This window comes from Myotis nattereri (assembly GCF_964212035.1).
Source record: "Myotis nattereri genome assembly, chromosome: 3".
Lineage (NCBI taxonomy): Eukaryota > Metazoa > Chordata > Mammalia > Chiroptera > Vespertilionidae > Myotis > Myotis nattereri.
In genome coordinates, this window is record NC_138077.1 from 108,185,423 (window position 1) to 108,201,025 (window position 15,603).

Sequence of the window (15,603 nt, forward strand, 5' to 3'; positions counted from 1 at the left end):
GTTTTGTGTGTTTATTAACCAAGTAAGCTTAGGTGGAGGGAAAGGTGAGGAGGGGATTCAGGCAAAGCTTCACAGAGAAATGGCTGCTTGGCAGAATGATGGGACTCAAGAAATGCTACCCCAAAATATGGCATCTTGACACAGCGAACATTTTAAGTTGAAGGAGTTTGAGGAAATGGCCAAAGCAGGAAGGCCACTCTGACCTTTTCCCATCCTTCTCCCCAAAACACTTCATGACAGAGGTGCCCTCTCTGTAGCACATGAAAAAGAGCATCCTTATCTCTACAAAGGGGTGCTGAGAATCCTGACAAACAAACCCATTAAGTTTCTTCAGTTTACAACATTGACTCATAATCCTTAACCTATCATATTTCTACTATAGTTGACTTACCCTCAAACCTAGCATAAAAATAATTAGTCCCATTACTTCAGGTCTTTATTTTCTTATGAAGGTTCCCATGTCATGTCAAATTTATTTTTATTTTTTTGTTAATCCTCACCTGGGGATATTTTTCCATTGATTTTTCTTTTTCAGAGAGAGTGAAAGAGAGAGGGAAAGACAGAGAGAAATATTGATGTGAGAAAACACATTGATTTGTTGTCTCCTGCATGATCCTTGATCAGGGCCTGGGCCAGGTAGGAGTCTGCAACCAAGGTATGTGCCTTTGACCAAAATCAAACCCGGGACCTTTTGGTCCGCAGGTCAACACTCTATCCACTGAGCCAAACCGGCTAGGGCTAAAATTGATATTAAATAAATTTGTATGCTTTTTCTTGTTAATTTATCTCTCTTTGTCAGTCCAATTTTCAGACCAAGCCAGGAACCTTAAAATAGCAAGGAAAAAATATTTCTCCCCTAAGCAATATAGCAGGTTTAGCAAATAGTATGTTCATCAAATAGAGTTATAAAGCAGCATAGTAGAATTGGGGAATTACAAATGATCCATCACAAATGAAATAGAAAGGAAGGAGGCAAGAGTTAAAATTTACTATGTCATTGTAAAGACTTTTTCGTGGGTAATGTGATAATATTAAATAGGGGAGAGGAATGATCAATGCATGTTAGAGAGCAATCTCTAGTCTGGAAGCTATGTGAAAGTGAATTAAGGGTGGTAAGGACTAAGAAGCCACTATATTCATTCAAATGACAAATTATGCCTTGAACTAAGTGGTCCTGGCATATTTAGGAGATTTTAAAATCAATTAGATGTGGAACTGTGAGAGTAGGGGGGATCAAGAATGGGCTTTAGAAAGTCTGTAAACCTTCCCCCAGAAAGGAAAACACATTTTTCTGGGGGAAATAATGTATTGTTTTCATCAGATCTCTAAGTAAGTTTATAACTAAAACAAGGTTTAAACTACCACACTGTGCTAGTATTATACTCACACTTTATTTAATGCATCAAACCTTCCCTTCCTGGTATGGCTCAGTTGATTGAGCATCATCCTTGTCAGGGCACATGCCCCAGTAGGGGTCATGCAGGAGGCAGTCGATGGATGTTTTCTCTCCTTCATCAATGTTCTTTCCTCTCTCTCTCTCTCAAATCAATAAAAAATATTAAAAAAATAAAAATAAATACTCAAAACTTTTCACAAGTGTTTTTTTAGGGTAAGGTTGCCAGGGTGAACTAATGAAGACAGAATAAGATACAGGATATAGCAAATAAAAATTTATGTTTAATTAGGTGTCTTGTACTTTTTTTTTTGTATCCCTCCTGAAAGACAGTTCCTTTAATTCACTTCCCTTAATTAATTTATTCATTCAACAAATACTAATTGGTTGCCTACTCTATCCATATGAGTACACATTAGTAAAAAATCAGATTATAGGCCTTTTCCCTAGGGAGTTTACAATGTAATAGGGGAGATGATTTTTTGGGGAAAAGTATATTAAAGAATTAATAGTGATAGAGAACAGTGTGAACTTCACTCAGTGGTAAGGAAGCTGATCTAAGGTGAAGGGTTGTGAGGAACCTGGTCCACCAGAAGGAAAGTTTTGGTGAAAGGACTAGAGGCAAGAAAGAACTATGGAGTTGTTAAAAAAAAAAAAAAAATCATGTAGTGGTCAAAGGAGAAAGAGGAAGCAGGAAGCAGAGTCATTTTGTAAGGCCTATTGAATATAAAATTGTGTCTCCTTATTCAAAAGGCAGAAAAAGGTGTCATTAAAGGTCCTAACAGATAAGATCTTTTCCTTTGTTTCATCATCTCTTTTGATTTGTCATGATTTTTTTAACTTGTTATTTAATATCATTCTAACTTAAAATTTTTAAGTTATAGTATTAAATCATTACCATAAATCTTTCCATTTATTTTATATTGGACAATGCCACTTTTTGAATGCAAATATAAAAGCATTTACTTATAGGCAGAATCACCAAAATTACACAACTTGTATTTCATAGTTCATACACACATGCATTTTATTCTTACCAGAACAGTGGAAATGGTGTTCAAAACTAACTCAATATTTTTTATTAATCTTCTTGATACAAAGACATTTTTCCAATACTCTTTGCTTTCAGCTTTTATTGATGGATAAGGAAGAAGGACTAAGTAGAAAGGAACTATAGGCTTCCATATCTTTCCCTTCCCCTCTATATCATCTCTTTCAGTGTAAGAGATTGGCTAATGCAGGGGAGTAAGAGTAAGGGTCCCTTGGTCCTTTGTATTTCTTAGAATGCTATTGCCTTTTTCTGCAAAGGAAGTAAAGTCTGTTTTTTTGTTGTTGTGGTTGTTTTTGTTTTGTTTTAAAATGGCCTCTGGATATTGTCAGCACTCTCTATTTACTCACTTGTAGATACAACACACTTTAACACTCCATTCCATTCTAGCTTTACTTCACTTTGCAGTTAGTATTCACTTTGAGCCTCACTAAACTCCCACATAATCATGAATCCAGTGGAATTTTGTGCTTATAGGGTATAGGAAACAAGCATCAAGGAATGGTGGGTTCATATGTTGCACGTATTTCTCTTGCTTGTGAGCATGCTCTATTGTCTCACTGGACTTCACAACACAAAAACTCAAAGATGAAATTGAGAATTTCAGAATGGCAACAACAGAGCATTAAACCAAGTATGTGGTCCTGTGTGTCACAGGCCCATGAAGACAGCCTTACATGGGAGGAGATGGAGTGGAGAAAGGGGCAGGGACCAGACCATAAATTCTTGTTGTGCAGTTAGGATTTTTTGGTGTCTATAATTTTATCATAGCTTTCCACAACCTCAACTCCTCTTTCTCCTGTATGAAAAACCTATGCACACTTTAAATTTAACATTCCTTGCCCTAAATCTATTCTATTATACCAATATAATTTATTCCTTTCAACTAAAGAAGATGTGAAAATGATCAAAACCTTCAATATCTATCTCTAGATTTATCACAAAATAATAATAATAATGAAATAACAATAATAACATATCCTATATAATAAAGAGCTAATATGCTAATTAGACTGAACAGCTGAACAACCTTCCAGACAACCTTCCAGATGAAGGTGGGGCTGTGAGGGGCTGGGAGGGCCGAGCCCTTGCATGAATTTTGTGCATCAGACCTTTAGTTATAAAATAAAGAATCAACTATGAAGGGCAAATATTTGATGTGGTAGTTTGTAGTGGGAAAAAAAAAGCATTCAGGAGCAGACCTCATGAGTCTCCAAGAACTCTTTCACGGATAAATTTTGCCAGTTTACAGGACTGTTGGATCTGGGGTGTTGGCCTCTTAATCTGTGTTCTGACACCCATTAATTCATTTCCTCACTTCCATGACTGAAGTACATCATGCACTGGTCATTGACTTGGGGTGTTCATGTCCATTGAATTTTAAAAAGGAAATCTTTAACACTCCATTCCATTCTAGCCTTACTTCACTTTGCAGTTAGTTCCCAGTGTCAGTTGCTGCATCAGAACTAGGTAAAAGAAAGAAAGAGGGGGCAGAAGAAAGAAAACAAAGTAAACTTGTAGACAGAGGGCACTCTCTGAATATCTCCTTGATAGTATTTTTGCTTGTTTTTAACTTTTATTCTTATAGGACATGCACCATTGAATCACATTATAATTCTGCCCTGATCTTTTCCCTTCCTGAACCTCGGGAAGCTGGTTGTCATTATGGACTCATGACACACCTGTGCAATGTTAAACTGCATAGTCTGGAATCTTCCATGTTCTTGGCAATCATAAATGTCTGGGCTGGGAGACTGGCATCAGCTGAGAATAGTAACAAAAGGTTGTACATTGTTTTTGTCTTTGTTTTCCTTTAGATGCTCCTGTCTTTTTTTAAAAAAAAATATTTATTGTCTAAAGTTTTACATATGACTCCTTTATCCCCAATTGACACCCTCACTTCCCTCCTCTCCCCAGCCATTCCCATCCTGGGCAAGCCCTCACCACCCCAGTGTCTGTGTTCATTGGTTATGCTAATATGCATGCATACAAGTCCTTTGGTTGCTCTCTAAACGTCCTCCCCTCCCCCGGCCCCACCATTTGTCTCTGGATCTATTCTTGTTCATCAAATTATGTTGATCATTATATCCCACATATGAGTGAGATCATGTGATATTTATCTTTCTCCGACTGGCTTATTTCGCATAACATAATGCTCTCCAGTTCCATCCATGCTGTTGCAAATGGTAACATTTGCATAGTGGCATAGTATTCCATTGTGTAGATGTACCACAGTTTTTTAATCCACTCATCTGCTGATAGGCACTTAGGTTGTTTCCAAATCTTAGCTATTGTAAATTGTGCTGGTATGTAAGATGGGAAATCATAAAATCCTACAAGACTCCATAAGCAGCAAAATAGCTGACATATGTTGTAGCAATATCTTTACAGACACAACTCTGACGGGGATGGAGACTAAGGAGAAAATAAACTAATGGAACTGCATCAAAATAAAAAGCTTCTACGCAACAAAAGAAACCATCAACAAAACAACAAGAAAGCCCACTACGTGGGAAAACATATTTGCCAATGCTATTTCAGATAAGGGTTTCATAAATATAATTTTTTTGCATAAGTTTAAATAAATTGAGTTTCTGCAAGATCATCTTCCCAGCACACTTCTGTCACTGAGTTTATCCTGTCTTATTTTTGCCAATTCTTCTCTCTGGGTCCCAGCTGCAGATTTTTGACTGCTTGACTCTCTTTCCTTCTCTCTCTTCTCATTCCCATTTCCTCCAAGGTAGACAAGTTCTTTAAATTGTCCCAACTGTAGCCTTCATTTATCAGCAGCAGTAAGGCCCCTGGATTTGCTCTCTGCAGTCTAAAAGAGAAACATTTTTGTACCAAAAATTCCAGCAGCTCAGTGCTGAGCTTCTTAAACACACACATAAATATATATATATATATATATATATATATATATATATATATATATATATATATATATATATATATAATTGATAGTATTACAGATGTCTCCTGTTTCCAACACCCCACCTTTACCTCCCTTCTCCCAGCCCCTACCTCTCCTCCAAGTCTTCACTACCCTATTGCCCCTGTCCATGGGAAATGCATAAAAGTACACACTTTATTTGGTTTATCTATTCTCATCCCCACAACCCTACATCAAGGTATGCCAGTCTGTTCCATGCCTCCATGCTTTGGTTCATATTTTATTGGTCAATTCATTTTTTTCATTAGATTCCACAAATAAGTGAGATCATGTGATATTTGTATTTCTCATATTGGCTTATTTCACTTAGCATAATATTCTCCAGCTCCACTCATACTGTCCCAAAGGGTAAGAGATCCCTCATTTTTACACCTGCATAGTATTCCATTGTGTGAATATTCCACAGCTTTTTTTAGCCACTTATCTACTGATGGGCACTTGGGCTGTTTCCAAATCTTAGCTATTGTAAATAACACTGTTGTAAATAACATAAGGGTGCATATATTCTTTCTGATTGGTATTTTGGGGTGTTTAGGATACATTCCCAAAACTGGGATCTCTGGGTCAAATGGGAGTTCCATTTTTAATTTTTTGAGGAAATTCTATACTGTTTATCAAAGTGGCTTCACCAATCTGCATTCCCACCAGCAGTGAACTAGTGTTCCCTTTTCCCCACAACCTTGGCAGCACTTGTTGTTTGTTGATTTTTTTGATTATAGCCATTCTGACCAGTGTGCGGTGATATCTCCTTGTGGTTTCAACTTGCATTTCTCTAATGATTAGTGACTGAGCATTTTTTCTTGTGTCTCTTGGCCATTTGTATGTCCTCTTTGGAGAAATGTCTATTTGAGTCTTCTGCCTGTTTTTAAATAGGATTGTTTGTCTTCCTTTTGTGGAGTTGTATGAGTGCTTTATATAGCTTGGATATTAATCCCTTATCAGATGTATCTTTGGCAAATATGTTCTTCCATATAGTGGGTTCCCTTTTAAATTTTATGGTTGTTTCTTTTGCTTTGCAGATGTTTTTTATTTTGATGTTACCCCATTATTTTCTTCTTAGTTTCCTTTGACCTAGGAGATGTATCAGCAAAAATTCTGCTACATAAGAATTCTGAAATTTTACTGCCTATGTTTTCTTCTAAGATTTTTATGGTTTTATGCCTTACACTAAAGTCATTTATCCATTTTGAGTTTATTTTTATGTATTGTGTAAGTTGGTGGTCTAGTTTCATCTTTTTGCATGTGTCTGTCCAGTTTTCCCAACACCATTTGCTGAAGAGGCTGTCTTTACTCCATTGTATGTTCTTGCCTCCTTTGTCAAATATTAATTGACTGTAATGGTGTGGGTCAATTTCTGGGGTCTCTGTTCTGATATATTGGTCTATGTGCCAGTTCTTGTGCCAGTACCAGGCAATTTTAGTTATAATGTCTTTATAGTACAGTTTGATATCAGGTAATGTGATCCCTCCAACTTTGTTCTTCTTTCTCAATATTGTTGCAGCTATTCAGGGTCCTTTTTGGGTTCATATAAATTTTTAGAGTATTTGTTCTAGTTCTGTTAAGTATGCCACTGTTATTTTAATAGGAATTTCATTGAATCTATAGGTTGCTCTGAGTAGTATAGACATTTTAATGATATTAATTCTTCTAATCCATGAACATGGTATACATTTTTATTTATTTTTTGTATCTTCCTCTTTCTCTTTCTTCAATGTCCAATAGTTTTCAAAGTACAAGTATTTTACCTCCTTGGTTAAGTTTATTCCTAGGTATTTTATTTATTTTTTGTTGCAATGGTAAATGGAATTTTTTTTTTTTCAGTTTCTCTTTCAGAGAGTTCATTATTGGTGTATAAAGATGACATTGATTTGTGGATGTTGCTTTTGTATCCTGCTACCTTGCCAAATTCATTTACTAAGTCTAGTAGTTTCCTGGTTGAGTCATTAGGGTGTTCTATATGCAATATTACTTCCTCCTTTCCAATTTGGATGCCTTTTATCCCTTATTCTTGTCTGATTGCTATAAGATTGATGAACCCTAGCCAGGCTCATCAAGAAACAAAGAAAGAGGACCCAAATAAATAAAACCAGAAATAAAAGTGGTGATATAACAATCAACACCACAGAAATAAAAATGTGTGTAAAAAAATACTATGAACAACTATATGCCAGCAAACTGGGCAACCTGGATGAAATGGACAAATTCCTAGAAACATACAATCGTCCAAAACTTAATCAGGAAGAATCAGAAAACCAGAGTAAGCCAATAACAACCAATAAAATTGAAGCAGTAATTAAAAAACTCCCAGCAATGCCCTAACCGGTTTGGCTCAGTGGATAGTGTCAGCCTGCAGACTGAAATGTCCCTGGTTCGATTCTGGTCAAGGGCATGTATCTTGGTTGCGGGCACATCCCCAGTAGGAGATGTTCAGGAAGCAGCTGATCAATGTTTCTCTCTCATCGATGTTTCTAACTCTCTATCCCTCTCTCTTTCTCTCTGTAAAAAATCAATAAAATATATTAAAAAAACAAACAAACAAAAAACTCCCAGCAAACAAAAGTCCTGGACTGGATGGATTTACAGGAGAATTTTACCAAACATTCAAAAAATAGCTAACAACCATCCTCCTTAAACTATTCCAAAAAATTTAAGAGGAAGGAACACTTCCAAGCTCTTTTGACAAAGCCAGCATTATCCTAATTCCAAAACCAAATAAAGACACTACAAAGAAGGAAAATTATAGGCCAATATTCCTGATGAACATAGATGCTAAAATCTTCAATAAAATTTTTGCAAATCAGATCCAGCAACATATTAAAAGGATAATACATCATAATCAAGTGGGGTTTATTCTGGGGATACAAGGCTGATACAATATTCACAAATCAATAAATGTGATACATCACATAAACAAATTGAAAGATAAAAATCACATGATCATATTGATAGATGCAGAAAAAGCATTTGACAAAATCCAGCACCCTTTTTTGATAAAAGCTCTCAGGAAAGTGGGAATAGAGGGAGCATATGTCAACATAATAAAGGGCATATATGACAAATCTACAGCCAACATAATACTCAGTGGTCAACAACTAAAAGTGTTTCCCTTAAGAGCAGGATCAAGACAAGGATGTCCACTTTCATCACTCTTATTCAACACTATAGGCTCAGTGCATGAAATTCATGCACGGGTAGGGTACCTAGGCCTGACCAGCAATCGGGGCCAATCTGTAAGGTGACCAGTGGGGCAATCGGGGGGGGCCCCCGCTGGCACCCACCTTGAGGTGACCAGAGGGGCGATTGGGGGACAGCGCCAGCCCACTCGCAGGCCTGCCTCACCCCTTACTGCCATCCACTCAGCAGCCGGTCCTGCCCCTGTCCACTACTGCTGGTTGCCTCCCTCTGTGGAGCGACTGGCAGGGTGATCAGAGGCCCCCTGCTGGCACCCACCTTGGCTGGCCTGGTGCCTGTGGGGTGGGGCAGCTCCTGCATTGAGCATCTGCCCCCGGTGGTCAGTGCACATCATAGTGACTGATCGTCCCACCGGTCATTCTGCTGTTCGGTCAATTTGCATATTAGGCTTTTATTATATAGGATAGTACTGGAAGTGCTGAGGGTTGTTTTTTTTTATAGTTTTTTAAAATATATTTTTATTGGTTTCAAAGAGGAATAGAGAGAAAGAGAAATACAGAAACATCAATGATGAGAGATAATCACTGATCGGCTGCCTCCTGCATGCCCTCTACTGGGAACTGAGCCTGAAACCCAGGCATGTGCCCTTGACTGGAATTGAATCTGGGACCCTTCAGTCCACAGGCCAACACTTTATCTACTGAGCCAAACCAGCCAGGTCAGTGCTTAGATGTTGATATGTTAAATGGGTGAACAACGTAGATATAAAATTTTCTCACAAGGCAATAGCCTGGCTTATGAAGCAACTGTCTTGATGCATAGTCCCATTTTGCATTTGTTCTTTTATTTGAGTGCCATCAAATACCCAATCTCTGCACATACATGTTTCAGGCAGATAGATGCATAACTGACTAGAGTGGATCCTTGTATTTCCAACTAGAATGGAAAAAGAAAAAGAAAAATTTTCAAATGATCTCCCTAATTTTAGTTATTAAAGCCAAAATCCAATTTCATCGGAATTCACCTAACAGCTCAACTTACTTTTGCTTTTTATTTCATCTTCTTTTCACTCTACCTTCTGCCAAAACTTACAACAACAACAACTAAAACTTAAATATTATACTTCCTTAAGAAGTATGCACACAATTTATACTTCATTCTGGTGGTAAAATGACAGTACTAAGGCAGAATAAAGAGATATGATGGTATAACTGAAATTGAAGCATAAGCTCCCCAGTTAGCACAATTTGTTTTATTAGTAATTGTTGTGTTAATATTTACAACAAATTATTGTCCACATAGCTGTTGTAGAAAATGAAAGAATGAAGTGAATTTCCTTTAGATCATGGCAGCTCCAAGGTTACCTTCATCAGATTACCAGGCCAGAACTCTTTCTATGCCATACTGTGGCCACAGGGTAGGTGTGGGAGGATATTGAAAGGGAGCAGGTATTCCCCAGAAATACAAACACAGTATTGACCAGTCATGAGCTTGGCCCATGTGTGGGTTCTCTTCAGCTGCATCTTCAATGACAAATATCTCAGTGGCATTGAAAGCTGCTTGGGAAGCTGCTCCAGTCAGTGACCATGGAGGCTGACAGCTCCGGCTGAGGGAGTCTGGGCCCTAATTAGAAATAAACCTCTGAGTTCAAGAAGGGTATAGAGGGAGAATATTTAGTCCTTCCTCCTCTCTTTTTTACATCTTAACAGGGTACATTATTTGGCAGTCCAGATAATGAATCAGGAGTGTATCAAAATTAGCATGACATTCATTTATCAGAGAAAAAATGTTCAATTTTCATCTCCAGTTTGTATTATAGTCAAGGGCCAGTGTCTCTATGTTTGTGTATAAATACATCCATCCTCTGTTTGTCTTCTGTCCAGAGACACTGTAGGCAAATCTGCTTTAATAAATGATTTTTTAAAGTGCTTTGCAATTCATACATAGTTGGTTATCCATGTAAAAGGTTTTTACACAAACAGCTAATAGCAAATGATAATGCATAATGCTACTTGGTGTCTATATTAGTAACAGATTTACAATAGACTGTTTCCCTGCTGATTAAATATCTGTCTTTAAAACCTATATTTACAGTTAAGATACTTATACCATATGGTTTAGGAAGGATTGTCCCTCTGTGGTCTTGAACTTTATTGAAAGCATCATTATTTATATGTAATGTAAATTTATGAATGGAAAACATTTATATTAAGTATTCTCAGTGGCAAATAACATAAAAGAGAGTGACTATATTCAGAACAGTAGGAAATAGAGACAAATAGACTAGATAAAGGAAACTATTTCATAAAATGGGCCAAAAGCATATGGAATACATTAACAAAAACAAGATAGGTAACATGTACCACATGTTCATGAGTTTATATGTTCAGCAGGCTCCTAACTGAGCTTTTGGAGAAAGAAGGACTAGCAAACAGCATGAACTTTGCAGAGTTGGACAGACAGGGACTGAAATGACATATTGATTAAGCAGGACTAGATAATGAAGCTATGGAATCTGAAAATCACATTTCCAGCGAGTGGAAAAAATGTCACAGATAAAGTTTTTGTTTTTAATTTTTTAAAAATTTCTGTGACAAAGTAAAAACACATTCTATTTTTCAAGAAAAAAATACTTCACATTGAATCTTATTTATATTGTTTATTCACTTTTATTCAGTACTAGAGGCCTGGTGCATGAAATTATTCATGGGTGGGGTCCGGCCGGCCTGCCCCAATAGGGGCCGATGGGGCTGGGCCAGTAGTGGGGAGGGAATGTGGGAGTTTGTCCAGTGGCCCTGCTGCCAATCAGGGTGGGGAGACTGATCAGGTGTAGGGCTGGCCAGAGAGAGGGGCTGTGGGAGGTTGGGGGGGGCGATTGGGGCCCCCATTGGGCCAGTTGGCTGCCGTAGTGCACGTCATAGCAACTGGTTGTTCTGGTTATGCCGGTCTTTCCAGTCATTCCACCATTCTGGTCACTTGGCTTTTATATATATTTAGATTCCCTCACCCCTACTTTTACCAAACACACACATATACTTACATACATACATGCATGCAATTTGACCCTAATGCCTCTGAGATATTTGCTGTTTTTGTGGATAGTCACCAATGAACACATCAGCTGACCATAGTCCTTATTCCCAGTTGCACTTGTCACTAACTTTTAAATTGACTATTCATGGAGGACCATTTAGAGAAGTCAAGACAATAAAAAATCAGAGGCCTCTGATAATTCAGTTGACCAAATAAAGAGCATAAAATAAAAGGGAACTTCTAAAACCACTTAGTTACTTTTAAGGCCAAAATGGGACCATAGAATAAGAATTTTTAATGACTTGAGAACAAGCACATTAAAGATTAAAAATAAATAAATATCTTAAAACAAAAAAATAGAGAAAAATGCAAATAAGTAAACAAAATAATCATGGGGATATAAAGTACAGTGTAGGGCGTGGCTATAGGGTTAAGCCTCGGACTGACCTGTTGGCAAAGCCACAAACAAGTCCCAGCTTAGAGGGCACAGTCCTCTTAGCATAATTAGGCTTGACCTTATGACATTCCCTACATCTTATCTGAGAAGCTAATGGGTTGAGGGAAATGCAGCAAGTGCTGCCAAAACAAGTGAAACTCACAAGAACATTGTAACTATGGTGACCACTACCTTGTTTACCTCTGGCTATAAAATAAAGGCTCAGCTTGCCTCTGGATCTCTCTCTGTGACCTCAGCCAGGCACAGGAAGATTCACCTAGACCAGTGATGGCGAACCTATGACACACGGGTGTCAGAGGTGACACGCGAACTCATTTTTTTGGTTGATTTTACTTTGTTAAATGGCATTTAAATATATAAAATAAATATCAAAAATATAAGTCTTTGTTTTAGTATGGTTGCAAATATCAAAAATTTTTTATATGTGACACAGCACCAGAGTTAAGTTAGGGTTTTTCAAAATGATGACAAGCAGAGCTCAAAAGGTTCGCCATCACTGACCTAGACCCAGCTTATTCTCTCTGTCTGTCATTTCTTCATCTTTTGGCTGCCCTCACTCAGACTTTCGAACCCTTGGCTGAGCTGGCTCGGCACAGTACAGCATAGGAAATATAGTCAATAATATTGTAATAACGATGTATGGTGAAAGTTGGGTACTAGAAATATCAGGGGGAACACTTTGTAAAGTGAATGATTGTCTAATCACTACCTGTATACCTGAAACTAATACAAGATAATATTTAATGTAAACTTAAATTGAAATATATATATTTTTTATTTTTTTTATTGATTAAGACATTACATATGTGTCCTTATCCTTCTATTGCCCCTCCCCCCCCCATGCTCATGGCCTCACCCCTTGGTGTCTGTGTCCATTGGTTATGCTTATATGCATGCATACAAGTCCTTTGGCTGATCTCTCCCCCTTACCCCCACCCTCCCCTACCTTCCCTCTGAGGTTTAAGCATCTGATCAATGATTCTCAGTATCTGGATATGTTTTTGCTCATCAGTTTATGTAGTTCATTATAATCCACAAATGAGTGAGATCATGTGATATTTATCTTTCTCTGACTGACTTATTTCACTTAGCATAATGCTCTCAAGTTCCATCCATGCTGTTGCAAATGGTAGGAGATCCACCTTTTTACAGCAGTGTAGTATTCCATTGTGTAGATGTACCACAGTTTTCTAAGCCACTCATCTGCTGATGGGCACTTAGGCTGTTTCCAAACATTAGCAATTGTAAATTGTGCTGCTATAAACATAGGGGTACATATATCCTTTCTGATTGGTGTTTCTAGTTTCTTGGGATATATTCCTAGAAGTGGGGTCACAGGGTCATATGGGAGTTCCATTTTTAGTTTTTTGAGGAAACTTCATACTGTTTTCCACAGTGGCTGCACAAGTCTGCATTCCCACCTTTTTCTCTGCATCCTCTCCAGCACTTGTCATTTATTGATTTGTTGATGATAGCCATTCTGACAGGTGTGAGATGATACCTCATTGTCATTTTGATTTGCATCTCTCGGATGATTAGTGACTTTGAGCATGCCTTTATATGTCTCTTGGCCTTCCTTATGTCCTCTTTCAAAAAGTATCTATTTAGGTCCATTGCCCATTTTTTGATTTGGTTGTTTATCTTCCTTTTGTCAAGTTGTATGAGTACCTTGTAAATGTTGGAGATTAAACCCTTATTGGAGATAACATTAGCACAGCGGTTCTCAACCTGTGGGTTGTGACCCCTTTGGGGGTCGAACGACCCTTTCACAGGGGTCACCTAAGACCATCAGAAAACACATATATAATCACATATTTTTTTTGTGATTAATCGCTATGCTTTAATTATGTTCAATTTGTAACAATGAAAATAGATCTTGCATATCAGATATTTACATTACCATTCATAACAGTAGCAAAATTACAGTTATGAACTAGCAACGAAAATAATTTTATGGTTGGGGGGCACCACAACATGAGGAACTATATTAAAGGGTCGCAGCATTAGGAAGGTTGAGAACCACTGCATTAGCATATATGTTCTCCCATGCAGTGGGCTTTCTTGTTGTTTTGTTGATTGGTTCTTTTGCTATGCAGAAGCTTTTTATTTTGATGTAGTACCATTTGTTTATTTTCTCTTTAGTTTCCATTGCCCTAGGAGCTGTATCGGTGAATATATTGCTTCAGCATAGGTCTGAGATTTTGTTGCCTGTGGATTCCTCTAATTTTTTATGGTTTCCCATCTTACGTTTAAGTCCTTCATTCATTTTGAGTTTACTTTTGTGTATGGTGTAACTTGGTGGTCTAGTTTCATTTTTTTTTTTGCATGTATCTGTCCAAGTTTCCCAACACCATTTATTGAAGAGACTGTCTTGACTCTGTTGTATGCTCTTGCCTCCTTTGTCAAATATTAATTGAGCATAATGGTTTGGGTCAATTTCTGGGTTCTCTATTCTATTCCATTGGTCTATATGTCTGTCTTGTTCCAGTACCAGGCACTTTTGAAAACAGTGGCTTTGTAATACAGGTTGATATCTGGTATTGAGATCCCTCCTCTTTTGTTCTTCTCTCAGGATTGCTGCAGCTATTCTGGGTCTTATTCCAGATAAATTTTTGGAGAGTTCATTCTAGGTCTGTGAAATATGCTGTTGGTATTTTAATGGGAAGTGCATTGAATCTATAGATTGCATCGGGTAGTATGGACATTTTAATGATGTTGATTCTACCAATCCATGAACATAGTATGTCCTTCCATTTGTTTATGTCTTCCTCTATCTCTTTTTACAGTGTCTGTAGTTTTCTGAGTACATGTCCTTTACCTCCTTAGTTAAGTTTATTCCTAGATATCTTAATTTTTTTAGTGCAATGGTAAATGGGATTTTTTTTTTTAGTCTCTCTTTCTAAGTTCACTATTGGTGTATAAAAATTCCATTGATTTCTTGGCGTTAATTTTTTATCCTGCTACTTTGACAAATTTATTTATTAAGTCTAATAATTTTTTTGATTGAGTCTTTAGGGTTTTTTATGTACAATATCATGTCATCTGCGAATAATGACATTTTACCTCTTTTAAATTTGGATGCCTTATATTTCTTCTTGTCTGAATGCTGTGACTAGCACTTACAGTTCTATGTCAAACAGGAGTGGTGAAATTGGGCATCCGTGTCTCATTCCAGTTCTTAGGGGAAATGGTTTTAGTTTTTGCCCATTGGGTATAATGTTGGCTATAGGATTGTCATATAAGTCCTTTATTATGTTGAGGTATTATCCCTTTATTCCCAGTTTGCTGAGCATTTTTATCAGAAAAGGATGTTGAATTTTGTCAAATGCCTTTTCTGCATCAATTGGTATGATTATGTGATTTTTATCTCTCAATTTGTTTATGTGATGTATCATGATTATTAATTTGCAGATATTGTACCAGCCTTGCATCCCTAGATTAAATCCTACTTGCTCATTGTGTATAATCTATCTAATGTAATGCTGGATCTGGTTTGCTAAAATTTTGTTGAGGATTTTAGCATCTATATTCAGGAATGATATTGGCTTATAATTCTCTTCCTTTGTAGTGTCTTTATCTGGTTTTCA